The sequence below is a fragment of the Diospyros lotus genome, chromosome 5 (assembly GCF_014633365.1).
Source record: "Diospyros lotus cultivar Yz01 chromosome 5, ASM1463336v1, whole genome shotgun sequence".
NCBI lineage: Eukaryota > Viridiplantae > Streptophyta > Magnoliopsida > Ericales > Ebenaceae > Diospyros > Diospyros lotus.
In genome coordinates this window covers 26,828,933-26,839,043 of record NC_068342.1, presented here as the reverse complement: position 1 = coordinate 26,839,043, position 10,111 = coordinate 26,828,933, and the positions used below count along the sequence as shown (strand labels likewise).

General features: G+C 36.9%; 1 long non-coding RNA gene across 2 annotated transcripts; it reads left to right on the top strand.

Moving 5' to 3' along the window:
• The first annotated feature begins 1,085 nt into the window (after positions 1 to 1,085).
• Positions 1,086 to 6,760, top strand: LOC127801580 (uncharacterized). 2 transcript variants are annotated; one of them, XR_008023076.1, is made up of 3 exons: positions 1,086 to 1,201; positions 1,293 to 1,355; positions 6,398 to 6,760. It is a non-coding gene; the product is annotated as an uncharacterized LOC127801580 (long non-coding RNA). The 2 variants fall into 2 exon arrangements; XR_008023077.1 differs by having other exon boundaries at positions 1,092 to 1,201; positions 1,296 to 1,355.
• Positions 6,761 to 10,111: the final 3,351 nt, after the last annotated feature.

The window sequence follows — 10,111 nt, the reverse complement described above, 5'->3', positions numbered from 1 at the left end:
GGCACCTCATGTTGAACAAGGAAACGAGGAGGGAACTATGTAAGGGATAGACGATAGTGTATGATACATATAGACTTCTTTGACCTAGTTAATTTTGATGTTGCCTGTTATATATATGTGAAGGTGTGTTGGGCATCATATATGTAAAGCAAATGATCATGAATGAAATTGAAGTCTGTTTTGTGAAAAACTTTGGTAATTGATTTGGTAAATGCAATATGAAATGGAATTAGTGATAGGGGCCTAATGGATAAGCTTAAGAAACAAGATGTTGGATGGGATACTAAAAAATGATGATATGGAGTGTCTCAGAGGTGATGTTGGGTAATATCTTGAGAGTTGTGAGCATATCTTGAGAAAATGAACTGAGCGTGAATTTCGAGGACGAAATTCAATTAAGGGGGGGAAAATTGTAGCATCCCGAAATTTGGAGATAAATATTAATTATTAATTTTGATATTTGAAGTCAATATGAAATGTCTGAGGATGTAAAAGAAAAATAAATGTTTATGTTGTTTTGAGAAAATGAGAATTAAAATAATTAATTTATTTGGGAATAGTTAATAATTATTAAATTCTGCTTTTGAAATAATTATATTGAGGTTTTTAAGAAAAATGATTAAGAGTAGCATTTTGAAGTTTTAATTTTTATATTATTATAACTCTAAATGTGTAGTATGCATTATATGTTAAAAGTAAACTAAATAAAATAATAACAAAGCAATTGGGAAATTGGAGGTGGTAGACGAGCATAAGTATGCATGAGAATATATTAATAGTTTATGTGGTCCCATATAAATGAGTATATTAGCTAGTAGATGTTAAAAGGAAAAATTAAAATGAGAAGGCTGCCGAATTGCAAATGTGTGTGTGCATATTTTATATATATATATATATATATATAATAAGGGGCTGTTGGAATTTTCCAGCAAGGAGGCACTGCTTGGGGCGCCGTTTCACGCAAGAGAGGTGGCAGCCTTGGCTGCAACGTGGCCGCTTCTCAGCCCTACTTTTTTTGTGGCTTTAATGCCACTTAATTGGGTTATAAATTGGTGGTCTTGAATGGGAAGCAGCGGCCATTAAAGGTTTAATTGGAAGGTGCTATAAGGAGGAAGAAGGGAGGCGCTCGGCAGTGAGAAAATGGAAGAAAAATAAGGGAATTAAAGAGTTTTTGAAGTTATTTGATATTTAAAATATTTCGGTAAGTGAGTTAAATTACTGGAAGTGTTATACATTTAAATTCTGGATTTTTCACGGTTAGATTTTATTAATTTAAGTCATGGTTTTACTAGTAGCAGCAAAATATTTTACTTCACAATGGGAGCACAAGAGAGGTCGGAATTAGCCAGTTTCAGGTAAGCTCCTAACCCTCTACTCGTATTCTTTATTTCCTGTGAGAGTCTTCGTAGTTCCTCGTATGTTATTCCCTCCCTCACCGTGACTCGGTTCCACGCATTAATAACAATAATCCGTGTGGCATTAATATAACTTGTATATTAATAATGGGTCTATTGGTGATTAAATGAGTCAAGTAAAGGATGTTTTAGTGTTATTGACTTCCTCCATCACGGGGCTTCATTCCACTCCGCTTTCTTTGGGAATGATGCCGAACTCGTTGGGGTTAGGTTATTAGAAAATGATATGGTTTAGATTATGAAAATATGTTAAGAGTCTATTTTGCATGTTGAGGTGGTTTTATGAAAATTAGAAGGAATGAGAACAGGAAAGGTATATTAATGGTTATGTTACAGGTGCATGAGATTTCATGGGAGTAGCTTAATAAATGTTAAGTTTGAGGTGTATAAGTTTGATGTTGAGGTGGGTACAAAGCCACTGACTGTCGATCGTGGGTCGTGGAAGTTGATGGCTGGATGTATGGGCGTCAATCATTGACTATTACGATAAGCGCTAGACAAGCCAGAAGAGCTGGTACTGCCAGATTCCCATCTTGGCTTACGCATAGCATGATGTGTGTACTGCAGGGGATTGGGTTGCATTCACTGTTGGGTCATGCTTTGTGTGCGATAGGATGTGTGAGCAATTGCATGACCCGCTTGGTCCAAGAGCCAACTTGGGTTCTTTAGGTGAGCCGGTGCATTTAAACCATATCGCATGTGTGAATTCCTATATGGGCGTAGCATGACCTGATGCTTGGTTTATGGGGGCCTTGTCATCACGTTTATGCTACAAAAGCCATTACATTTCCTATTTGTTGCACTACATGGTGAGAATGTGCGATTTTCAGTAATGAGTATGGGTGGCGGCGTGGCCCACAGTAAGACCTTGGGAGTGAGACCCACGGCGGCGTGGCCCATGGTAAGACCTTAGAAATTAGCTCGGGAGAAGCCCGAGGGAAGACAGGAAAAACCAAATGTTGCAAGTCAGGAAAAGCCGACCATGGTCAGGAAAAGGTGGGTCCTAGTGAATGATGAAATGCTAGCCTATGTTAGGATGCAACAGGTTTGTATGCGGGACTTGGGTGCCAATTGTGTGGCTTATGTGGGCCCCTAGTTCCTTAATGTGTAGTTAATTTTATGTTATGCATTTAGAAGTAAGGCACATATGGATCATGACATGGTGTGGTTGCATAGGCACGATTTGCATTGGCATGTCTTGGGAAGAGTCATATCTTTAACCTACAGCCTTTCTTTCTAGAGCTTGTTGAGTCTCGTGACTCACGTTTTTTTTCCATCATTCCAAGTAAGAGTATCTCGAGATTGCAGGTGCGTACGGTAGGGTTGGGTCCAGATCGTAGAGTTATGATAGCAAGTGCAAAGTTCTCCCGATGTGCCTATGTTAAGATTAATGTTTTATATTTTCTTGCGATGTATTTGTATTATGTAAGCCCAGGTGGGCTCATGGTGTAAACGCTTATGTAAAAATGACTATGAGATGCTATGAGATTTAAAATATATGGTTTTAATAAAGGCGGTGTCTGAGTTTTTAGTTTGTGTTATTGTTCTATATCACTCAAATAATGATCCTCTCACGGATCCTCTATGCTAGTGGGGGCTCCGAGAAGGCGGGCCGTTACACACACACACACACATATATATATACACACACACACACACACATCACACCAGCCATTGACACCCACCCCGTTCCAGCTTCTGAAAATACACACATACATATATATATATATACACATAGCACACCAGCCATCGACACCTACCCTATTCCAGCTTCTGAAAATACACACATACATATATATATACACACATAGCACACCAGCCATGGCTAATAGATCCAGGAGACCAAATTGATTGACACCCACCCCATTCCAGCATCTGAAAATCGTGAAAACAGAGACTGGTCGCCACAGGCTAGGCCCCTTGAGTAGGAATGAAGCAAGAAACCCTTAAAGATCACTAAGATAGACCACCAAAATAAGGAAATCCCACTGGGAACAAAAATGAAACCCTCAAACGTAGAAACGCGTCAGCATATTCAAACTCTCGCGTGAACGGAAAAGTCAAAAATTGAAAAATCAACCTTGGATCTATTTTCCAGCCGCTAAAACACAAACGATGCGAACATAATCCTTATACGCAAACATGCACAACAATCACAAGCGCCATTAGAAAGATTAAAAACCCAGCTTTGAATCCTTTACACCTTCTCTCTCTCTCTCTCTCTCTCTCTCCCCCCCCCCCTCTCTCTATCTTGCCCAGATTTGTTCCCCGACTGCTTGGGGTCGGGGAAACTTAGGCTCCCTGACCCCCAACAGCTGGTGGCTATGGTTAAGGAGCCCAGCCATGGCTGCGGCCATGGCCCTCGGTAGGGAACCTTGGGTTTCCTGACCCCCAGCCGCCCAACTGTTGGGTTCTCGAACCCAGCCACGGCTGGGTCATGGAACCCATCCTCCCCATGGCCGTGGTCAGGAAGCCCAGCTGTGGCGGCGGCCATGGCTGGTGTGCTGTGTATATATATATATATATGTATGTATGTATGTGTGTATATATATGTGGTGATATGGTAGTGCTGACAAGGATAATAGAGTGACGTGGCAATACTGACGAGGAAAATTTAATGCCTCTTTTAGCGACTGTTAAGTTAGAGATGAAAAGTGTATAAATTAATTTGATTTAGGGATGAATAGTGAGCACTTTTTAGTAGAGGTCCTTAAAGCCATTTTTTTTATTAGTCCAGGGATGAAAAAATGTATTAAGCCTAATTTCTATGGTTATTGAGAATAATATTATGCGGTTTGAATTCATTTGCAATTATAATATCCCATTAGGTTTCGATTATGCTTATGAAAGTTGTAACACCCCGATAATTTGGAAGTAGGTAATAATTATTCAATCCTACATTTGAAGTAAATTTTGATTTATTGGAATGGAAGAATTTAGTGAATAGTTGATAATTATTAATTATTGTATTTGTGATGATTATTGAATATTTGTGGTTTAAAGAAAATATTAAATTCTTTTGGTATTTGGAGATTTAAGGAAAAATAATAGTTTATGTCGTTTTGAGGAAATAGGAAATTAAGGCAATTAATTAATTTATTTGGGTGTATTTATGGAAATAATGAAAGAAATTAAATTAGTGAATTTCTGAAAATTTGGGGTGTAAGTGAAATAGTAAGAAATTGGAGTTTGGGGTGTATGTGGCAATTTTCAGAAGTTATGGGGTCTAAATACGATTAGCGGAAATGGGCTGGGATTGCTTTAAATTTAATTGGGCACATATTAATATTGAAGAAGTGGCTGGCACTGGTGGCACGCGGGCATGAGAAGGCATGCGCGGTCGCAGGATCAAACCCATGCTGGTGCGTACGCTGGAAATAGTTTTGGCTAATTTTTCAACCAAAACCTTGCCCAAAACGGCGTCGTTTTGGGCAAAGCGATGGGTTCAATTAAGCTGCCACGCAGCAGCTTCTGGATGCTCTTCTTTTTGCCTTTTAAAGGCCGAATTTCAGTGTGTAATCGGCCATTTGAGTAGAGAACAGCAAGAAAAAAATTGGAGAAGAAAAAGTGCGCGCATGGGCTATTTTTTAGGAGAAATCCAAGATTAAACTTGGTTTAATCTAAGTTTCATTAGCCAGGTGAGTTAAGAAATGATTATTAATAATTTCTTACGGTTGGAATTTAATTTTGGGTCCAATTTTATTAATTTTGGGAGTTTATGTTAATTTACAGCGTGTATTAATTTGATGATATTCAAGCGTAAAAACGTTGTAATCTGCTAAAACGAGGCAAGCTCTTTACTCCCTTCATGACTCTCATTCGATTTATGAATTTTATATCCTCCCTTAGCTTGATTTGGTTCTATAAATTAATTACGTTCGTTATAAATGGTTATTGTGCGAATTTTGCTTATTTAATTTAATTATGAGACTTTTGGGGTTAAATACCTTTGTGAGCTCTATCAATTTTGTGAACCCCACGCCTTCCCTTAATTCGTCGATTTCGCGTAACGGGAATTTTATTAGTATGATTTAATTTAAATTAAATATGAGACTCGTTGGGGTTTATTTGTTGTGTGCCTACGAGGGTTTGTACCGCCCCTATTCCTTTCGGAATGATGTTGAACCCAATTTGGGGACTAGGTTCCTAGATGTGCAGGTTTGATTTTGGGATTTCTTGAGTGTGAGTAGGCTAAAGCTGTTGAGCAATGGGGTAAGGGTTGGCTGTTTGGTAACGTTGGAGTAGACAATTATATGGCCCTGAAGTGGACCGTTGGGCGGACACTCCTAGTCACTCACCATTGACCGGTGCCGGACACTGCTGACTAACTCTACCAGTATATGATTTATTGCATGATTCAATATGTTGTATTACCGTTCATGATTTGATATGCACATGGGTAAATGATGCATGCTGGGGTATTCATTTATTGAGTATGCTTGGACACGGACTTTCTAGCATGGTTAGATTGCATCTGGCACGGGCATATGCATCACGTGTGGTTTACTATGTGGGCGGAACATAGCCTGATGCCTGGATGTATGGGGGCTAGTGTATCACGTTGATGTTCACTACGCTATTGTATTTTTATGTGCATTGCATGGTTACCGACAGTTCACAGGTCTCGGACGAGAGGACCGTTCCGAGGGAGCCTATGGCTTGGTTATTCTATAGCTTGGGTGTTGAGAGAACCGACGGGAGCACCGACCTGGGACAGCGCGCACATGTTTGTGGGAGATATATGTTGCCTTTCAGGGCAGTGGTAGGTTGGTATGAGACTTGGGTGTCGTGTGTCTTGTGTGAGCCCCAATGACTGATACGTGCTTTTATTTATGCTTGTATACTGTGTTGAGCGTCTCATGGCTTGTGTGTGCTTGGGGATTGGTGTTCTAGGGAGAGTTTACTGGATATGTTCAGCCTGCAACCTTTCTTTCTTTATGCTTGTTGAGTCTCTCGACTCACCTTACTTTCTATCATTCCAGGTAGTGGCAGCGTGGGTTAAGGACAAAGGAGATAGCATCTAACGGCAGAGTCGGTATGGTGTACAGGCAGTTCCGTCAGTCCCCATCTACTCTGATATTTGAGAGGGATTTTTTCTATTATTTTTTACTGTGCCGGGTCATTCCTCGTGCCTTATGTTTGTCGGTAGAGGAGTCTGTTTTCTTTTAATTTTCGTGTGACCACTGTGCTAGCGAAGTACCCGTTAGGGGTGTTCAAAAAAATCGGTGCACTGCGGAAATCGGCCAAACCAAACCGAACCAGTCGATTTTTTTTTTTTTTTTTTTTTTTTTTTGCGGTCCAAAACGATTTGGTTGTTGTATAAACCGTACGATTGTCAGTTTGTATAGTTGGCGGTTCGGTTTAAAACCGAACCGTGGAAGAAAATATAAAAAAAATATATTATTATAAAAATCACCCCAATAGCCCTTACAACCCTTATTTGGCTTGCTGAAAATGATTCAGACCGGCCAAACCGCACCATGCACACCCCTAGTACCCGTAGTGCATGCATGTGTATAGTTTAGCTTTCGCTGTTTTAATTCTTATGTATACATGCTAGGGTAGTTTCTGTTTTGTGTCTTATTCTTTCTCCTTCTGTAGACGCTCCTGTTCGGGTAGTCCAAGTGGTTGGGATATCCGGGCGGGAGTGCTTACACAAGTATTTAATTTACCTTACCCAATTTAATATTTGGAATGCTAAGTAGGTATCAGGGGATTTTGAATTTTTTGTGGAATATGGTATTTTGGGAATTTAGAAATTATGTTACGAGGAAAAAAAAATATATCAAAAAATCCTGGAACAGTGACATGCCTTGGGAGAGCGGACTCTTACATCCCTTACCCAAAGCTTCCTCTGTCTAAATTCTTTTAAAATTTTATGTTTGGAACAAAAATAAATATATATATGTGATATCATTTTTTGAAATTTTATTTTTCTACATTTTTATTGGAAAATTTCTTGTTATGTTAAATTTTATTTTCAAAATAAAAAAATTATAAATATAATGTTGGGAAATCTTTTTGTTGTTGCCAAGATATAATAATAAATTTAGTCGATTAGAAAACGTCGTCGTTAAACAGCCTGAGTCTGTAAGGAAGAAAATAGTCAGAGGGCGCGGGAAGATTTTCGTGCAAACACTCTGATATTTAAGTCAAATACTGAAAGTAATAAAAATCTGAGAGCAATATTTACACCAGTATCAAAGACTTACTTTTTTTGGAATAAATGTTTGTCTATTTATAAAGGAACATAGAGTAATCCAAAGTGTCCCACGATTATGATTTTTGTAGATATTGTTTATCTTAATTATTCCTAGTTTGTCTGAGACTATAACTGTTGTGGATAACATCTATTTTTTATAAATAATATTTATCTTGCCTTTTTTAGTGATGAAATTTTTTGTGAATGATTGTCTACCATGTTCCTGGAATGATTTTCAACTGTCGGAGTTATCAAGTTAATGAGTTGTGTGGGATCCCCTCTCGGTATTTGAAAAAATATTTCATTGCTAGTGTAATATTTTGATATTTTAGAAATAAATAATAATAATTAATTTAAAGTGATTTATGATTTATTGAAGTTTTATGAATTTAAATAATTTAATAGAAGAATTAATTGATAGTGAAAAGTTTTAAGGTACTTTATAGGATGTCTTCAATTGCTTTGGAATAATAAGTACTAAATGTAAATTATTTTTATTTTATACAAATAAACGATTTTTTATGATTTAAGTAATACAAATGCTTTGATTTTTTATTTTTTATGATTTAATAATATATACAAATGCAAAAAATACTTTGGAAAACTCATGCTTAGCATTAAAAAACTCATGTATTAAAAAAAATTATTATTAATTTTACAGTAATTATTAATTATTGATATTTTTAATAATAATAATTTAATTATTATTAATGTAAGTTTTGAAGAAATTTCTTTTTTTTGCGGATTATCTTATTTTAATATATATATATATATATTATTAAAGGAATTGAGTAGATGAAAGAAGCTGGTGGAAGATTCCAGCTTCTCTGGCCGTGCGTCTTCTTCCTTTCATTTTTATACTATATGAGATGATGTGTACATTGTTAAGAAATAATAGTATATAAGATAACAGATATATTATTAGAAAGTAATAATATAAGATGTATGTATATATATATATTATTAGAAAAAGAAATACGTGTATTTATATTATTAGAAAAAGAAAGAAAATATAGAAATTGATGACAAGGCAGGGCAGGGTTGGAAATTAAGGGCAAGGGGCAAGGAAATTGATTTTGCACAATTGTCACATGATAAAAACCCGATAAAATTGTGTGGAATTAAAAGACGTTTCCGAGATTTACTCACTTGCAAAAATCTAAAATATTCTACTTTTTTTTCTTATTTTTTCATAGTTTTATGAAATATTCTACTTTTTTTAGTTGTTAAGAATTTTGGACTAGTTAGGAAAGGCCGTATTTTTATTTTGTGATGTATTTACTTAATTATATATCTTGTTAATTTTTTTTTAAATTGTTAAAATTTTATTAGTAATGTTTATATTTCTTACACATTAACAAATTAAAAATAAACTAACTTCCAAGTTAATGGCCAATACATTGCAAAGTAAAAAATGTGAAGTAACACTATTTACTTATATTAAAGTTAATATTTTATTAATTAATTATTAATACACCTCGACTGTAGGTGCCCCAAATGAGAAAATTAAAAATAAACTAACTTCGAACTAGGGGTGTGCATTATTTCGGTTTAACCGAACCCATCAAACCGGCCGGTTCGATTTGGTTATTTAGGATGACAGTGATCGGTTCGATTAAAAGGATAGGGGTTTAGCGGTTCGGTTATCTCGATCGTTTACCCGAAGAAATCGAACCGACCGATATATGAATCAACGTCGCTCTGTATATCTTAAAACGACGTCGTTTTGCGTTAAGGCCCCACCCAGCCTTAGACTCTTAGTTGGTTCATCCGCGCGCCATTCATCGATTTCCTTCGACCTTCCCAAGTTCATAGAGAGAGAGAGAGAGAGAGAAAGAGAGCGAAACCCTAACCTAACCCAGAAACCCCATTTCGAACCCCGGTCATCGTCGTCGTCCGTCGCCCTCGGTAGTCGATTCCTTCGTCGCCTCCGTTGTCCCAGCCCATCTGTCGCCTTTGTGTTAGACATAGACATACTCACACAGTCACATGTGAGTCTCTGTCTCTGATCGGCCATCGCGTCTTACTCTCTCTCTTTCTGGTATTTAACTTTGTTTTTAGTTATTCTCAGAGCTGATGCCGAGTTGTTGACCATTCGTTGTCCGTCCATCATCTTGTCCGTTCGCGTCCACCACGCCTAGGTATTTTTTCATTTATTTTGGTTTTTTCATTTGTTTTGAATCTTTTGATATGCTACTCAACTTTGTCTTTGTGTACACTGTCTGTCCCAATCCATTTTTGATTTTTTCTTTTTCATTTTGGTTTTAATTAAATGATTTCTTCTTGGTTTTATTTTGGTTTTTTCGGTTATGTCGGTTTTGGGTATAATCGCTTCAATTTTTTTCAGTTATTCTTGGGTATAATCGGTTCGATTTTTCGGTTCGATTAAGTGAAGTTCACTGTCGATTTGTTTGGGTTCGATTAAATCGGTTAGTATAATAGTTCGGTTTGATTTTTCATTTTAAAATAGTTCGGTTTGATTCGCTAAAAAATG